This window comes from Podarcis raffonei, chromosome 9 (genome assembly GCF_027172205.1).
Source record: "Podarcis raffonei isolate rPodRaf1 chromosome 9, rPodRaf1.pri, whole genome shotgun sequence".
NCBI lineage: Eukaryota > Metazoa > Chordata > Lepidosauria > Squamata > Lacertidae > Podarcis > Podarcis raffonei.
In genome coordinates this window covers 21596446-21614495 of record NC_070610.1, presented here as the reverse complement: position 1 = coordinate 21614495, position 18050 = coordinate 21596446, and the positions used below count along the sequence as shown (strand labels likewise).

Here is an 18050-nt window from a genome sequence, read left to right as displayed (position 1 = left end):
TCTCCTCTCTAAGGAGCATGAATTTATCATTATTCTGCTCCGAAAGAAAGATTGTCTCGCACTCCCATGATCTCCATTCCAGGGCTGCTGCAAAGGTCCGCTCAACCTGGTTAGCATTTCCCCCGCTTTGCTTTGGTTGCGGTGAATGCAAATATCAATCAAATGCTGAACCCTAAATCTTATCCTGCTGCTCTTTTTATCCTAGGCTTAAACAGCAACATTCCTTGTTTTGTCAGAGGCCAACTGCGTTACCCTCTATGACAGGAGATGCTTCTGAAATCTTCTCTGTTCCTTGAACTCTCTGACTTCTGCATGCTACGGTGCTTCGGCTAAGGCTGTTCTGTTGCAGGCAGATTTCTTTTGTGCCTTTCTTCCCACCTCGACGTTTACATGACCTGCGTAAGATAGATAAATCCACATGGCAGAGCAAAGACTTCCATAGTTAACTTCCACACACTTTGTGGAAGTTCTTTTGTTCAGCTTGTTTAGTATGGCACAACCAATGAAATCCCCCTAATGGGATGTGTGGGTGAGTGGGAGGGATTGTAACTTGCAAAGAGCTCAAGGGGTGCATTGAGTTTCTCTGGCCATCCAGTGTCACGTGTATCATGGCTGAAGGGTAGTGGCTTATGTATCCTGTTGTGGGCTGAGCACCTCTTCATCCTTACCAGTACCAGTTGGGCCTGCCAACAGCCTGTTTGAGCTTCTGTGGAGGGAAGGGGGAGTATTTACTTACCACTCACTCTATAATAAGAAAACCCAACTCCCACTCCAATGGTTCTCCCAAACTTGTGTTACTGCCACCATTCAGTCTGACTTATTCCCCCTGAACCCTTAATTTACCAATAACCTGGTAACTGTGGGGTGCCGGAATGGTAGAAGCAGTTGGAATGGTACAAAGTTAGAGAAAGATATTATATTCAACCAAGAATTTACATTTCTAGACTGGTGACTGGGAGCGGCCGCCAAGACCACATAACACCGGTCTTGAAAGACCTACATTGGCTCCCAGTACGTTTCTGACCCCAAGCTGTCGATGTGTGTGTGGGGGTGTGTGTGAATTTTTTTTATTTTTTATTTTTGCAACGGGTACCACTTGGGCTTGCTACACCTCTGCCTTTAATCTTTTGTTGGAAGCCGCCCAGAGTAGTCTATTTATTTATTTATTTATTTGAAAGTCATTAGGTGCAGAAGCTAATCTGGGTAATTTATATCAGTACCGTATATACAGTTGAACTGTTAGTGTCACTTTGCATGCTGAACAGCTTATATTCAAGCTCCAAATATGTTATTGCTAACCTGACAATGGGTACTGCTTTCCATGTTGTTGGTTGTTGGAATGCCATTGTGGACCTCCTAATACAGCACTGGGAACAACTCTCTTCTAGGGAAACAACATTTCCTTCTAAGAAACTTTCCTCATCAAGGGAGTGATTCACAGTCACTTATCCAGACCAAATTACCCATAAATGAATATGGAGCGGTCAGAGTCTACGATGTAGCCACCATTTATGGTGTCATCCATCAGATATTCACATCTACTAAGGCGATGCTTTGTTTTACTTTAGTCTGCCTTTTATGGGTAATTGGTTAAGGAGACATTGTCATGATTTGTTAGGCTTAGGGCTTATCAGCCTGTGATGAACATGCCATTAGCTTGATTCCTAACCACATGCACACACATACTCAGTATGAGGAAGCAAATATTCCATACTGTGGTGGACTAATTATAAAGTGTGCAAGGCGTTATATCTTTGGGGTGCATTTTATAATATAGAACTGAGTTGAAGGCCCTGGAAACCATCTCCAGGTGGGTCACAGTTTCAATCCCTGGCAGCTCCAGGTAGGGATGCAAAAAGACCCATTTCTGAAATCCTGGAAACCTGATACCAGACACTGCAGGCAGTATTGAGTTAGATGGACTACTGGTCTGATCAATATGAGGCAGCTTCCTGTGTGGTAGCTGTACCATTTAGTGAGCCATGCTGATGAGTCCCCACAATCTTTGCCTCTTTGCCACTGCCAACATTCCTGGTGGTAGATTGCAAAACACGGTGAGTCAGTCCGCATGAAAAGAGGACACATATAATGGTGCACCATATGGAACAGTTGCCATACTTTCTCATGGCCTCCGCAAGGCGGCCACATTGTGAGAAGCATGCCTATGGAATGGAGTTGCAGTGCTCGCTTCGGCAGCACATATACTAAAATTGGGATGGAGTTGCGGCAGCAGAGTTGAGTGGATGAGACCAGGAATGAATGAATCAGTTTATTTCCAGTCCACGCCACTTTTGCATGTGTTCACTTACAATATGTACACTCATTCTATTCCATTTCTTTAGTAAATTGTAATTTGATTTTTTTTTAAAAAAACAAGCAAGAATCCACATATAAGCACATGCCTAAATACATATCTTTAAAATGTATTTTCTCTCAAAATGCACCTTAAAAACACTTTCAATATGTTTTTGAGCTCAGAACTGTGTCATAACATCGGGGATCCCTAAGTTCTGAGCTACATGTGTGTTCATTTGCATTGCTTTAAAATCTATTTTTAGTTGTTATTATTGTACAATTGTAAATTGCCTTGAGACTTAAGGAAAAGGTGATTCATACATTAACAGGGACTGTGGCCACTCTTTCTCTGTCCGCTCATGCTGTCTCTTTGGTCCTCTTCAGCCGACTGCTTCTTGCTGTTCATCTGTCCATCCGCTCTTGCCCACTCAGACATCTCCCTGACTAACAGCTTTTCGATTGCTTCGCCACTTCCTGAAGGTTCCTAGCCCAACAACATCAGAGGTGAAACTTTTCCAGGCAACATTGCAGCGTACACTGTGCTGTGCTGCAGCCTTAGCTGAAATTCAAACCTTCAGAGTGGAGAAGAGGAGAGCTCTTACTCTGCTCCACTCCCTTGCAATGTCCCCTTACCTCTGGCCAGAGCCAGGGATGGTCTCCTCTCGGATGTCCAGTGCACCATTGTCTCCTTCCCAGCTGCTGTGCTTGTGGTACAATGTAGCTGATGGCAAGATGACTTTCCTTGAGACTTATGTGAAAACCAAATCATAAATTGATAGACTACATACACAAATACATAAAATACCTAAGGTCAGTGTTCCTATTCTATACCAAACACATCTCCACTCCAATAGTTCCCTTCCAACCTTTTTTTGTCATGCATATAGGAAAGACCTACCACATTCTCCCATGACAGCCTTTTTACTTGCAGGAGTGCAGTCATCATAGTTTCCCCAAAACATTTTATTTGCATCTACCCTCCTACTGTTGCTTGGCAATGTGGTCTAAAACACTGAGCCTCTTGGGCTTGCCGATCAGAAGGTCGGCGGTTCGAATCCCTGCGATGGAGTGAGCTTCTGTTGCTCTGTCCCAGCTTCTGCCAACCTAGCAGTTTGAAAGCAAGCCAGTGCAAGTAGATAAATAGGTACCGCTGTGGTGGGAAGGTGAACGGCATTTCCATGTGCTCTGGTTACCATCAGTGTCCCATTGTGCCAGAAGCAGTTTAGTCATGCTGGCCACATGACCCAGAAAGCTGTCTGTGGACAAATGCTGGCTCCCTTGGGCTAAAAGCAAGATGAGTGCCACAACCCCATAGTAGCCTTTGACTGGACTTAAATGCCCAGGGGTCCTTTACCTTTTTACCTTTACCTTACTCTCAGAACAACCCTGATCCTTAGGTCACTTGAATCCCTCTAGATGCACTTGTGCCTTGCACTTCAGTTTTTGTGCTGCCTCCCATCTACTCTTTCCTGGTTCCCCTCTGGATATGAGAGTACAACAACTGGAAGAACAAAGCACTTCTACATCTGACTGACTGTAGATACTATGATGTCAGATATTGCTTTCATTAATGATGGAGTGCATTGTCTTCCTGCTCTTTTCTTCTTCTCTTACTGGCATCCTGTAAAATATTAAAACTCTCAGCATACCTATCCTTCACTTTCTTTCCCCTAAATTCCTTCATATCCCTACACATCCAAAGCAGATTTAAAATAATAAAAGACCAACACAACAAAATCTGCGAGGAAATATTCCCCACAGCTTCATAGTTTGGGAAAGGCCGTTTTTTTTAATCCAGCTCCAGATTTCTTCCATAATGTGACTAACCTTGACATATATCTGACAGAATGATATGGGGGAAATTTTCCTCAATCTCCCCAGCCCCTCAATTCTGGGCTCAGCAATAGCACTTCCTTCTCAGAGCACATATATGCATATATATAAAATAAAGCCTGTTCTGCAGCAAACACAATAATATGCTTTTATTGTGGCTTCATTGCTGTGAATGGCCTGGGGGACATCACAACATTCCAATAAGCTCAAGTTCAGGCAAAGCAGAGCTCTATTCACATAGGTTTGCATTTTTACAGAGTTATATTGGGGGCACACAGTGAATGCAGATAATCAGATGATTTGGAAAATGGGGTTGGAATCTAACGTTCAAATAATGAGGGTAAGTGATGTTTCCAAACAGATGGTGATGAATAAAATATCCAGACTGAGAATGTATGTGATGAGCCACGGCTAAATACACTGCATAAGAGCTAAATAAAAAGCAAGGAATTTGCACCTAATGCAATGTCTCTTTGTGCTTCTGAGTGGGATATTGGTCCCCATAATTATGGTGTTTCCAATCTGCAACCTCATCTTTTGTAGCTTGTGGCTTCCATGGCTTCCTCTCCACTGATATACAGTTCTTGTAAATGTTAGAAATATCACCATTCTTAAGATCCAGCAAATTATGGGAAATTCAACAGCTACAGTATCGAGTGACATTTGCAGCCATACTTGCATGACATTACCTCTCAACTTTACAACATAGCCCATTTCACAGTCCATCTCACAGGTAAACAACAGTGCTCAAGGAATAAATGAATACCGATGGGACAAGAGAATGGCAAGTTATGTGATCCGATTGGTGGAATGGGTTGGGCTGTCATGTTATGTTATGTTATTACTTCAGAACTTAAGCCACTTGCAGCTCAATCGACCTTTACAAAACTTTCTGTTCAGCATACTTTTGTTTCAATGGGACGTTTGCTGGCAATCCGAATCTCCGTCCCCCTGAACTAGCCGTCGGAAACAACAACCCAAAACTTAAGGGCAGAGCTTTGTGGCGAACATCACGTGTAGTTTGACCCTTACTTTTAAGTCAGCTCATAATCAGGTTTTGGAAAGATGCCCGGCTACATATGATATCAGAAGTAGTAGTACCCATATGATGGTTGGCGAAGAGTAAATGGGATCTTTATTGTTACCTTTTACCTTCACATTTTTTTTGCTTTAAAGAACTGAAGATAGCAAAGGCACTAGAATGTTGTGATTAAGAGGAAAGCCTCAACGGATTTGGAGAAAAGCAGACTGGAGTTAGATCTTCTGTTTTATAGCTAAGCCTGAGGTTTATCAAATATTAATACAGAAGAGCCGTAGAAATGTGGTTTTTGTTTTTAAAAGAAAGCTAAGCACCGCACACAATATGCTTGGGATTAATTGCAGACTCATTAGACATGAGGCTCTAAATATCATTAACAACTGAGATAACAACAACATTTCTGCAGATTAAGGAACGAGTACTAGACAAAAAAAATAAATGGAGGATTTGGAAGAGAATTGTGTTGGGGGGATTTTTGTTTTGCTCTTTCTTACCCAGACCATACCTGAAGTTTCCAAGAGCATCAACATCCTAAACAAGTCACATATTATCATCTCGAACCATATGCCTACCTGGATGTTTTTTCCCTACACATTTTTACTCCCCAGGAGTCTGCAAACAACTAGAATGAAAAACAAACACACACAGAACGGGAAGTCAAATACAAATGGCAGATAAGTGACCACACAGTCTTGACAATAACTTTCCAGACTTCCTTGCCTTTTGGGCTTTATTGATTCTGAGAATAAGTTCCATTTGCCCGCCAAAGGTTCAAGAGGGGGACGATAGCTTTACTAGGCCCAGCATGTGGAAATGAGCTCCTAATATAAACAAATGGAATCTAGGTTCATTATTTGTTTTACGAAAATGGCAGTGGTGTTATATCCGGAATTGATTTTATTTAAAACACTGCCTGAAGCAATTGCTCAATGAGCTGTTTTCTCCCCGAAGGTCTCTCTGTACCATTTCTCCCCACCAACAACTATTCTAGTAAAGAATATAAATCCTCTCCTTCCCTGTTGGTCTCCCAAGGACTAACATCCCTATAAATCTGTATAGTGTAAAAATACCAATAGTATGTCATTTAGAGTTTGAACTTTTCTTTGTGTAAAAACAACAACAAAAAGAAACCCCACAATCCTGTGGTGGAGGGGGAAAAAAGATTATCATTGTACTTGTTGTTTGCCAGAGACATTAAAGAAAATTGCAAGAGCAGAATAAACGGAGCACTCGACGGGATAAGCTTTTTTCTTGAAAACAAATTTCCACATTATCCCTGCATGCTGGAAGACCTTGCTTGATGGAGGCTAGGAGGACTGCTCGGAGTAATCTTTGAAAACAAGCAAGCCATTTATTTTAGCAGTTCCCACAGTGGATCTGGGCAGGTAGACCAGGCCTCTCTTTTTCTCTACATAAAACTCTTGCAGATGCTTCAAGATGGGACTTTAAAGCCTGAGAGGGCTGGGAAACAACGATTTGTTAGAGAACCCCACTTACGAAAATGGGTACTGCAAAGCTATTGCATACAAATTGCCGCAAAGCACTCGCCGGCTCTCTGCAAGAAGGCAGCAGATCTGTCACACTGGATCTGAGAACATTTGTCTCACGTTCTTTAGTGCAATTAAGCAAACCACGAAGCCTGAAAGATACTGCAAGGAATGGGGAGCTCTCCTTTCGGTGCCATAAGTTTACTTCTAGAGAGGCAGTGGTGGTTGATCAGACCCTCTTGGCCGGTTGTAAGTAAGTAAGGAAGTACATACCCTCCAATGTATCCAGGCCAAAAACTGGGACAAACCACTTTGGGCTACGTTCCCGGGTGAGTCACGTGACCCACATGACTTTTTTTCGGGGTGAGTTCATGGCGCCCAAAATGGCCACCTTGCTGTTGTTCAAAAAATGAGGAGGTTTTCCTGGGATAGTTGAGGGGTATGAAATAATGAGGTGGGGGCTGGCTGAAGGCAGACCGAAGTTGGTGTGACAGCACCTCACTTGCCCTAATGGATCAAGTTCCATCCGTACAGCACAAGGTTCTCCCAAGGTCTGGTGGTGTTTCTCCACCTGCTGTTGGGGATCTTGCTGAAGCAGGGAGTTGGTGGTTTTGGAAACAGCACCCACCCACTAGCAAAAGAGCTTGCTAGTGATGCCAGTGTTGTCGTTTTTGCTGCTGTGGCCTTTGCTGTTCCTTGCTCTTCTGATGCCAGTCAAGCTCTCTCCTTGACACAGGCCTCTTTTATACAGCCAGAGATTCTGATGATAGGAGCCACTGCCTCCCCCAGCGATTATCTTGCAACTCCTTCCAGGCACATACCGTATTGGCTTGAATATAAGCCTCACTTTCCCCCCAAATTCTGACCATGAAAAGTAAAAGTGCGGTTATATGCACGACTTTATGGTAGCAGCCAGGAGCGTGGGGCAAACAGTGCCAGGATCATGGGAAAGTAGTGCCTGCCCCACACGTAGTCCCCACCCTCTCCGCCAAGGCTGGGAAGGGAGAGAACTAGGAAGGGGGAAGGCCGCCAGCAACGCAGTGTGGCTCCTGCCCCCCAGTATGCAGCCAGGAGCAGCAAGGAATGGAGCAGCTTATATTAGGGTATCCCCCCACCATTTTAAAGATGCAGCTTATATTCAGGTACAGCTTATATTCGGGCCGATACGGTATGTCCCAAACCCCCTACTATTGGTTGTGCTGTGAGTCAGGAAAGGGGATGGTTTTGGATGGGTTTCCCTGGCATTTACAAGCACCAGAGGGCTCCAAGAGAGAGACTGTGGGTCAGACCCTAATTTCCTGCTCCTGGCTGTACTAGGAAAGCCAATGCACTACAAATTCAAGCCAAAATGCAGACTCCGTAGACAAGGATCTCCAAAATCACGAGGCCATGCAATCCAGAAGAGCCAACCCTATTCCCTGGCCTGTACATTGTCCCCCAATTGTTGATGTTGTTGTACTTCCTGATTGGGACTTTTGTCTTCTGTCTGGCTCCCTGCTCCTCTTGCTGACACTTGCTGACACCTCCATCTGTTTCCTGTAAAATCCATGCCACTTATTGCATCAGCTTTCTCCAACCCTGGTACCACTGAGATGTTTCACACTATACCTCCCATCTTCCTGAACCTTTGCCCTGCTGGCTGGGGCTAATGGGAGTTGTAATCCAATGCACATTGAAGGTACCATGTTTGGGGACATCTGCCTTATATAGAGGTGTGCCTTGAGCTAGACAAGTTTTTCCCATAAATTCATTTGGGGTCATTTAGTTTGCATATTCATATAATGCGAATGGGGTTTTTGGACTGGACTTTTGCTTGAGATGAGAAATGTGTTACACGATGAAAAAGTGGTCTGTCATTCAATTATGCATTTTAGAGAAATCAGTAGACTGTCATAATGTTTCTGGATTCCTGAAGGGCTCAACTTCTTCGTTTGGCTAGTCACCAATTAGTGCTTATATGTAATGTTTTGAAAATGTTTTCCTAATACATTTGCTGAATACATTAATTCAGGGGGTTTGTTTTCAAGGACTTTTTCATTATGTTTGCATAAGCTGTACTCGGGGTTGTACCTCTGATGGGGAAACTCAACTTCTAGCACCAAACTTTGCCTCCTTTATTATCTGTAAAATTCACACAACCTTAAACCTGTCAATATGTAGCCAAACACATTTTTTTTCAACTTAGTGGAACAGGATACCTTGCAGCCTGTTTTTCTATTGAGTGTCCTGACAATATAAATTACCCTTGGCTTTACTAATGTCGGTGCATTGGCTCATGCTAACAAATAACTCTAAAGACAACAAATAACTTTATTAGAATTAATTACACCTCTACCTTGTTGATTTCTTCTCCTACTAATCCAGATGATTGCAAACAGGGATTCAGCATTCCCCCCCTTGCATACATTACTAAAAATCTTTGATAATTCTGTCCATCCAAGCTGTAGTTATCCTACATTAGATAAATATATATTTTTAAACCAAGTTAGTGGAAATGAAATAGCTTAATTAATCAAGATACGAAACAGTCAACATATATTTAAGGAGTTCTGGATATCTTGTAAATGTACAAAAGCACTGCAATGGGATCCATAATTATATTTAAACTTAACATTTCTACATTGATGAGGCTCAACACAAGCAGATGAATGTATTAATTTTTCACCCTTTTAATATGTAGCAATGTGTAAAAATCAATTTCTGTGGAGCTGAGTAATCTGCAGTCCTAATCTATGAAACATAGTAGGGAAGTATGGAATTGGACATAAAAATCTGATGGCAAGGTTTGCAATGTAGAACTTTTAATGTTTTCAAATTTGAAATGTTTATGAAATTTCATTTCTGCCCTTTTTAAAAGCTGCTAATGTTTAGTGACAGGCTGTGGTCTAAATCACTGAGCCTCTTGGATTTGCTGATCAGAAGGTCGCGGTTTGAATCCCCGCAACAGGGTGAACTCCTATTGCTTGGTCCCAGCTCCTGCCAACCTAGCAGTTCTAAAGCACGCCAAAAAAAGGTGCAAGTAAATAAATAGGTACCGCTCTGGTGGGATGGTAAGTGGCGTTTCCATGCACTGCTCTGGTTTCGGTGTTCCGTGCGCCAGAAGCGGCTTAATCATTCTGGCCACATGACCCAGAAAAACTGTCTGTGGACAAACGCCAGCTCCCTGGGCCTGTAAAGTGAGATGAGCACCACAACCCCAGAGTCGTCTGTGACTGGACTTAACTGTCAGGGGTCCTTTACCTTTTTTTAATGTTTAGTGAGATGCAACACTTTAACAATATCATATAATGCTTGTTTGAATAATATTATATATCTTCTGTATTCATTTAGTACCTGTGGTTTCAAGCAGTGAAACAAATTATAAGTGAGGGTAGTTTTAAAAAAGCTGGGGATGAACACTCCCCCCCCCCCACTTTTATATCCCACTCTTCCTCTAAGGAGCCCAAACTTTGAGACCTAGGGGTGAATCAAGGTGATCTCATGGGTGTGGGCCCAGTGATGCTAAACATGACATATTAAGCAATAACCACAGTCGCTGAAATCATATCATTCAAATGAAACAACAGGAAGTCTAACAAACGAGCAAATATGTCACTAGTTGGAAATTCAGATAAAAACTTTAGTTAATGGAGGTGTCCTCATGTCCAGTTGAAGCTCTGTGTTCAAGGCACTGGATGTGATGGGTGTTGTAGTCTACCAAAGTAAAAATTGCAAGGATCCTCACTTGTCCCCGTTCCATTGCACTATTCTTTTAGATATCCAGTGTGATTTCTAATGCCTATTCCTTGGGTTCCCAAGTGGATTAATTCATGTGGGAGTTGGGGGGTGGCAGATTGCCATGGAGGCAGAAGGGGGGGGGGGAAGGCTGGAATGGGACTGAGAGTTTTCCAGTCCAGGCTTTTCTTTTCTTCTGCCTCTGAGGCAGCCACGCACCCCTGCTTCCCCCTGAAATAATGGACTTGGTGGTCTTCACTCAATGCCAAATGAAAATAAAGACCCGATCTGGTCCAGACTCTCCAGTGTCCACTCCTGTCTCTCCTCATTCCACATGCTTCTGCAATACTGCACCTCGCTACACGGGTGGCACTGTGGTCTAAACCACTGAACCTCTTCGGCTTGCCGATCAGAAGGTCGGCGGTTCGAATCCCTGCGACAGGGTAAGCTCCCGTTGCTCTGTCCCAGTTCCTGCCAACCTAGCAGTTCGAAAGCACATTAGTACAAGTAGATAAATAGTTAGCGCTGTGGTGAGAAGGTAAACGGCATTTCCATGCTCTCTGACTTCTGTCACGGTGTTCTGTTGCACCAGAAGCGGTTAAGTCATGCTGGCCACATGATCCAGAAAGATGTCTGCGGACAAATGCCATCTCCCTCAGCCTGAAAGTGAGATGAGTGCTGCAACTCCATAGTCGCCTTTTGTTAACCATCCAGGGGTCCTTTACCTTTACCTTACCTCATGCCAGGCATGCATACATACCCATAAGATCCTCTTTTTCTTAAGCCCAGTCCCATTCTTTTTCTTCCTTTGTGCTTCCTCCTACCACATAGCCCTGGAGGAGAGGAGGGAGGGAGGGAGAGAGAGAGAGAAAGGAGGACAAACCCTCTGGAGAGTCTGTGCAATAATTTGCAGAGCCTGAGGTTAATTCACAGAGTGGAGGAGGGCAGACACCCCTGCAAAGTCTATGCAATAACTTGCAGCTGGCTCGTGACCCGACAAACCTGGAAACTCCAAGTCAAACCTGGAGATCTTGCAATCTAAGCATTGGGTGCTGCTGTCAGGTTTTTTAAAACCCCAAATATCTGGCTTAAGGAAACAAATGTTTGACTAAATTTTGTCATTTGGTCAATTAAAAGAAAGTTTTGCAAGCTTTCCCTGTTAATTGCTGCTTTATACAAACAGCAAGCTCTTCTGACACAAACAGCTCCACAATGCTTGATTTATCAAGTGCTTTCTTTTCAATTATTTCCCTGGCAAGATAAATATGTGTTTGTATGCAAAACCTGAAGTTGTATTTAATTATCTCCATAGATGCAATACATCAATAAGATTTTAATTAAGAGCTTCGTTGGATTATCTCTGAAGCAATCACTTTTGGAATGGGTGTGCCTTGCAAAGGCTAAGTAGCAGAGGCCCCGGCTTGCTGTACTTCTCAATTGTAATTAAAAAAAAAAAAGCTTTTTCTCCTTAACATTCCTCTGGACCTTGATGTTCCAAAGAGTTGTTGGGAATCTCTTTGGTGCCCCTTTGAGTCCTCACAGATGTTTTATCTGGGCAAGGCCCATCTACAAATGACTGGCAGTGGGACAGAGGAGGACAACATAAGCTCTGTGCTATTCCTTTCCTTTCATACCACCTTGAGCAGTTAGTTGGGTATCTTCAACAAACTTGGCCATCTGACTGCTCATGACTAATTGCAGGTTATTTATGAATAAGTCAACAAGTCCCAATACTTGTGTGCTGGCTGTTCAAGTGCTGTAGATGGGCATCTTCAAGGTCCCTGCTCTCCCTTCTTATGGTTCTTCATGGTTCTTCTTATGATTCTTTATCCCCCTTCTAGTTCTTCATCCTTCTTGCGGTTCTTCATCATTAAACTTGAACCAGACAGCTCTTCAAATAGAGAACACCTTTAAACAGAGGCCTGCTCTCTGAAAACCATTCAAATAGCCCCCATGTTTGTCTTTGTTAACTTCTGAGAGTTGTAAGCAAAGCACAAAGCACTTGCAGTTGAAATTACGATGTGCAAGGGAATGTGTTCAGAATGGACTCGTAACGGTGTCCTATACGCCAGGAACTCAGATTCTTGCTGATTTGTTATCCAAGGTCGTTCCCAGGGAACGACACAGTGCCTGTGTACAGAAACTGTGGTTATACTAACATACTGCCCAGTGATACATAGAAAGGGGGAGGATGTTGGATTTCTATTCCTCTCACTGTGCAGATATTGTGTAGGATTGGTTCATCACCTGTCTATGTTATGCATTTCAGCACCAATTGTTGGAATCACAGGAGCGGATGTTTACTGTACTCTGTTTCCGTTTGTTTTTGCTTTCACTTCTGACTTCTCTCTGAGGAAGACGAGAGAGAGGAGACATGTTTTCTTTTGTTCTGCCTTACGCTTAAGAAAGTAGTTTTAGTGTTCACAACCCCAGTCTAGCTCTGACTGCGTTTATCTCTGCTGGACTCTGAATATGTGCTCAGTGTCTCCAAGACATGAGTCATTATAAACGTTGGGGAAGGTGGTTCGGAACTCCTTAGAGCTGCACGCTGTACGCTGATGGGAGAGACAGGCTGGAATCATCCCTGTCGTATGCCTGGGGATCGTCCTAGCCCCCGGCCGACCCGACACAGACCTCTGTAAAGCAGGCCACCTAGAACATTACAACATCTCAGTATGCATTGAAGTCTATATATAAGGTTTCCTTTCTTGCCAGGGTAAGTAATGATGGAAGCTTAAAGCTGAGCACACATAATACTTCTTTGAGATGTACTTCCAGTGGCCTAGTCCACTGATCTGTATTTTACTCTGTTGCTTTCCTAGGAATACATTTCCCAGTTCATTCAATATCAATAATCTTATGGAGTGGGCCATTAGAAGCTCTAATTAAAATTTCTCATGATTAGAAAAAAACATGGCACAAAAGGGTGATGTTTATATAGGGAATATATGCTAATCACCAGGACCGAAACATCTCCTAGGCAGCTACACGTTTGAACTCTGCATGGCATTAATTTAAAATTTGAGTTCCAAGGAACAAACACTTGAATACGGAGCAGTCTCTTAGTGAGAGGAAAATCTCTGAAATAACAGGAGTACAGTCATGGTGCCATGATTACTTAATGCACAAAGGGAGGAACGGTGTCTTTGCAATGAGGAAATTCCTACAGTTACCATTAATGAAGTGAGAAATAGGTTGGGCTTTTTTCCAGCCGGAACTCACGGGAACTCAGTTCCAGCACCTCATAGGTGGGTGCCATTGCCATTATAAGAGAACAAGGGAGGTGTTCATGGTGAGTTCCAGCACCTCTTTTCCTAGAAAAATAGCACTGGAATTAGCCGTTTGATTTTTCAAGGGAGTTTGTTAGAAAAAGAAATCCCCCCCTTTTCCTTCTTCATTTTTCTAACCACCTAATGTTTCAGTAGCCATGAAAAACTGTTTTCTAACACTACAAGAAGCAATAATAGTTCTGAATCAGATTGTTCAAACCAGTACTTTTAAAATATGAACCTGAAAGGCAAAAACCTGAAGAAGAGCCTCCTCAGATGGTGAGGTGGATTGGCACGGGGAAAGGTCAGGTGAAGGCTAGAGGAAAGTACCCAGGTAGATGGTCTATGCTATTTGCATGGATTAACTGAGGCCATGAGCCTGCATAAGCAAATGCAACATTTATGCTCCAGTGATGGATAGGCCCGGGGTGCTGTTTTTCCTCTTAGAATAAAACGTTACTCAGAGCCTGTTTACACGTTTGGAAAAATCATGTGATGATTAATGATGCAATAGTAATGTAAGCTGCCACAGGATGCTGCGAGTGAAAGGGAAGGCAGAACAGATAAATTTAAAGAAATAAATAGCCCTCCACTGATGGTATGCTTTAGGAAGCGATAAAGACGGGCACAGGACTGAGAGCCAGAGTAGGTGTAGTCAGTGGCGTAGCGTGGGGGGTGCAGGGGGGCCCGGCCGCACCGGGTGCAACATCTGGGGGTTAGGGTTAGGGGGCACAAATCCACGGGTTAGGGGGCGCAAATCCATGGGTTAGGGGGCGCAAATTACTTGCCTTGCCCCGGGTGCTGACAACCCACGCTACGCCACTGGGTGTAGTATGGAGGACAGAGGAAAGCACACTGGGAGCATAAAATGGAGACAATCCTATGTGTGGACAGCTCTGAGATCTTTAGAGGAAGGATAGAAGATATGTAAGAAGAGATTATTCCCCCCCCCCCCATGGGGAGGGGACAGAAGCTATCCCTGGCTGTAGAAAATTAGAATCTTTCAGTGAAAGGTTTGGGCCAAGCCATCCTACCTGGTATGTTTGTTTTCTAAGTGAATGGTGTTGATTTTTTTAATGTGGGGAGGGGACCTTTCAGAATGTGATGCCCCAACTTCAGAAGGCCATTCCACAAAATTGTTTTCGGAGGATGTAGACAAGCTCTCACAAACAACACAATTTCTGTCATTTGCTTTGACCGTCATTGTTTCTTCCTCTTTGTGCGTCTGTGCTGCAAAGCCACAACTCGGGACTCAGGAACGATGACAGATGATAGGCAATTTATACACTTCACACAATTCTATATTTTATTTTATTTTTCTAAGACTAGATTTACAGCAAATGAACAACTGTTGAGAAATAATTGTGGAAAGCGTACCTACAGCTGCCATCTATGTTAAAGAAAATTCCATAAGATTACAAAGCATCAACTTTTTCATTATATATATAATGATGCCAAAAGAGCTATTAACGTCTGTATGGCTAATGGTGTGTACACAAATGGTTTCATTATCAAGCCTTCTTTAGCTCAATGGGCTATATCTTTTCTGAAGAAGCCGCTGAACTCTATTGTACGAGAGAGGAGAATACGTGGGCCAACTGGTGTAAAATAGGAACAGATGCAAATCTTTGTGCATCTCTACAAATAAATATGGCATTTGTTTCAAGTCGTATGGAAACAACTATGTAGGGCAGTGTCACTATTTTAAGGGTAATTTTAGCTATGTTGTTGTTGTTTAGTCGTTTAGGCGTGTCCGACTCTTCGTGACCCCATGGACCAGAGCACGCCAGGCACTCCTGTCTTCCACTGCCTCCTGCAGTTTGGTCAAACTCATGCTGGTAGCTTCAAGAACACTGTCCAACCATCTCGTCCTCTGTCGTCCCCTTCTCCTTTTGCCCTCCATCTTTCCCAACATCAGGGTCTTTTCCAGGGAGTCTTCTCTTCTCATGAGGTGGCCAAAGTATTGGAGCCTCAGCTTCAGGATCTGTCCTTCCAGTGAGCACTCAGGGCTGATTTCCTTAAGAATGATAGGTTTGATCTTCTTGCAGTCCATGGGACTCTCAAGAGTCTCCTCCAGCACCATAATTCAAAAGCATCAATTCTTTGGCGATCAGCCTTCTTTATGGTGCAGCTCTCACTTCCATATATCACTACTGGGAAAACCATAGCTTTAACTATACGGACCTTTGTTGGCAAGGTGATGTCTCTGCTTTTTAAGATGCTGTCTAGGTTTGCCATCGCCTTTCTCCCAAGGAGCAGGCGTCTTTTAATTTCGTGACTGCTGTCACCATCTGCAGTGATCATGGAGAAAAACCTCTCACTGCCTCCATTTCTTCCCCTTCTATTTGCCAGGAGGTGATGGGCCCATAGATTGGCCCAATGTGGGGCAAGCTAAAAACGAGATTGGTGGTGTAATGTGGTTTGCTTCATTGAAGAAAATGCACAATCCTGGTTATCTGCCTGTTCATGGTAACTAGCTTATCAGCTCTTTAAACTCATGGGAACACTGTTGTCCTTTACCACAAATCTGCCGGTCAAATTCTTTGGTCAAAAAAATTGTGCACATAAACTTTCTCCATCTGGATTCATCCTGTGTAGAGCAGACCCTGGACATCGGACAATAGATGGAAAGCACGACCTCTGGGGTTTCACTTTTGCTTCATCTACTTATTTTTTTTTTTGCACTGGCATCCCCACAGTGCTCTGATACAGCTTAAATTTATGCAATATTTTATGGGTGGGAATACATCTGTGTTCAAACCATAATTAACAATATTTCAAAACCTAAAGCAAACAATATTTTTACCATCAGTAAAAGTATACCATGGCAGGGAAATCTGAATGTAACAAGATTCTACCAGTCAGCACTAAACTTGATCCCACCTAAAAGCCTGGGCAAAGTGTTGTAGCTGGAATGATAATGGTGTTGGCTCATGATGTATTTCAGAGGGGAAGTTTATAAGGATGAGGTCACCACAGATGTCACTTTTCCATGCACACCATGTACCGCATAGCTCATTCGATGACAGGTGAACGTGCAAAGCCTCCTCTGTTGAGCATAATGTGCAAGCAGGTTGGTATGGAAGGATGTGTTTATTTAGATATTTGGGGCCCAAGTCATCCAGTGCAGGCATAGGCAAACTCCGACCCTCCAGATGTTTGGGACTACAATTCCCATCACCCCTAGCTAACAGGACCAGTGGTCAGGGATGATGGGAATTGTTGTCCCAAACATCTGGAAGGCCGGAGTTTGCCTATGCCTGATCCAGAGCTTTGTATGTTATCAAAAGCACCACTAATCCAGCTCAGAAGAGAATTGGCCACCTGTGCTATTCTTTCAAAATGGAAGTTACATTTTGAAATTCTCATTTTGGCTACTGCATTTCGCATCAACCTCCAGACCATTTTCAAGGGTAGCCCCATGTAAAGCATATCCGAATAGTCCATTAATCCAATGGAGTCCAATAAAGTTGAATTGTGGGAGATCCAGGACAGACAAAAGAGAAGTATGTCTTCACATAGCATGTTGTTAAGCTATGACGCTTGCTACCATAAGATAGTGATAGCTGCTAACTTTCAGCATCTCTAAAGGACGATTAGACAAATATAAATAGGATTAGGCTATCAATGACTAGTAGGCATGATGGCTATATATTATCTCTGAATATCAGTTGCTGCAGAGCCTAAGCAGGAAAATGCTATGGGCTTATTTCCAAAATGTTGGCTTCCCATAGACCAGCCTTTTTCAACCTGTGGGTCCCCAGATGTTGTTGAACTACAACTCCCATCACCCCTAGCTAGCAAGGCCAGAGCTCAGGGATGATGGGAGTTGTAGTCCAACAACATCTGGGGATCCACAGGTTGAGAACTGCTGTCATAGACAGATATTTGGCCACTGGGGGAACATGGCACTAGACTAGATCAACTTTTGGTCTCATCCATCCGGACACTTCTTACATTTTTTAAATAAATAATTTTTTAAAAAAGGATATATGTATTCTGCAGAATTGTTTGTCTACAAAAAGAGAGCTAGGCACTGATCTCTCACTGTTGTGGCTTAGTAATTCTTCTGATTTGCTAGTGGGAATCAGCTACATTATATAAATTGGCATCTGTACCGAGTAAGAAAAGCAGCAGGTGGGAATAAGCTACCCATCCATCATTTTGGTACCATGCCTAATAGCATTGTCTAGCCATTAAAGCTGTTTGACAAGCAAACAATATGATAGCGGCACTTTCAAAGCAGAATTTCAAAGTGCATGAGCAATATCTGGTAGTGGAAAAATCAGATTCAGAAATATATAGCAGAATCAAGAAAAGTCTTAGGAAAGACCTGGGAAAACTGCCTATGCAACTAGTATTTTAAAATGACCTTGCAATAATTTAAGAATATTTATATAAAGCCCTTAATAA

General features: G+C 43.0%; 1 long non-coding RNA gene across 2 annotated transcripts in view; it reads left to right on the top strand.

Moving 5' to 3' along the window:
* The window catches only part of LOC128420781 (uncharacterized), a 167827-nt gene that overhangs the window by 27230 nt on the left and 122547 nt on the right, over window positions 1–18050 (top strand). The gene's annotated exons all lie outside the window — the stretch shown is intronic.